Genomic DNA, 1,028 nt, shown 5'->3' on the forward strand with positions numbered 1-1,028 from the left:
GTAGATAAGAAACTTTATTTTGCCTTCCAGCATTAGAAAATGTCTTGCACTGCTAATCAATTATCTCTTTGCTTTTAAAATAACTCTACTTTAGGAATAACAAGATTCCGTATGTGAATATACAGTGTGCCCTTGCACACGTTTGTGTGCAGATGAGTGTGTGCTCCATTATATTTCTATTCTTAAGGAAAAGAGATCCTTTTCTTCCTTTACGGAAACCAAGGTGAATTCCTTTTAGACACTGATGTCTTTGGATGTTTCACATACAGGAACCAGGATTTCAGGGTTATAGTTAGCATATATTCTTTTAATATTGATTTTTCATGCTACATTATAATAGATATCATTGACAAAAAATCAGTAGCTAACTAAATGTCATTTTAAAATGGTGTGTAATATTATGACAGCTTCTTTTTTCATTATGTTAGATTAGACCAAAAGGAAGATTTGTCGGGCTTTTTATTTTTATTTTTATTTTTTTTTTTAAACTATAAACTACATTCATTTATTTCAGTGATTTGTATAATTCAGGCTTAAGTCCATACTCTCTTCAGTGGTAGTGCAAAAAAAAAAAAGGCCCACGATATAATAAAAAATTGTTGTTTTTCATAAGGAATGTAAGTTGATCAGAAGTAATGTAAGTTTTTCAAATACTCTTTTCAAACACTTCTTCCGTGATACTACTAGGATCTGAGGGAAATCAGGAAGGGGAAAAGCGCCACCTATTGACCACCGCATGTAATCTTATTCGTTGCTCCTTGGTACCTGTTGTAGTTGTATTCAAATGATCATAACTGGCTTTTTATATGCATATATGTATTAAAAGCTTATGTATTTTCAGGATTCATGCTAAAGTGTTTTAAAAGTATATATGAAAATATAGCTAAAATCAAAATTATTATACCATGGTAATCATGTAACATATGTGCTAAAAAATAGAATGAAAATATTTTTCATCAAACCCTTCCCTTCCCCCTTTTTTCCTTCCCCCTTTTTTCCTTCCCCCTTTTTTCCTTCCCCCTTTTTTC

This window comes from Coturnix japonica, chromosome 1, assembly GCF_001577835.2.
Source record: "Coturnix japonica isolate 7356 chromosome 1, Coturnix japonica 2.1, whole genome shotgun sequence".
NCBI classification, from domain to species: Eukaryota; Metazoa; Chordata; class Aves; order Galliformes; family Phasianidae; genus Coturnix; species Coturnix japonica.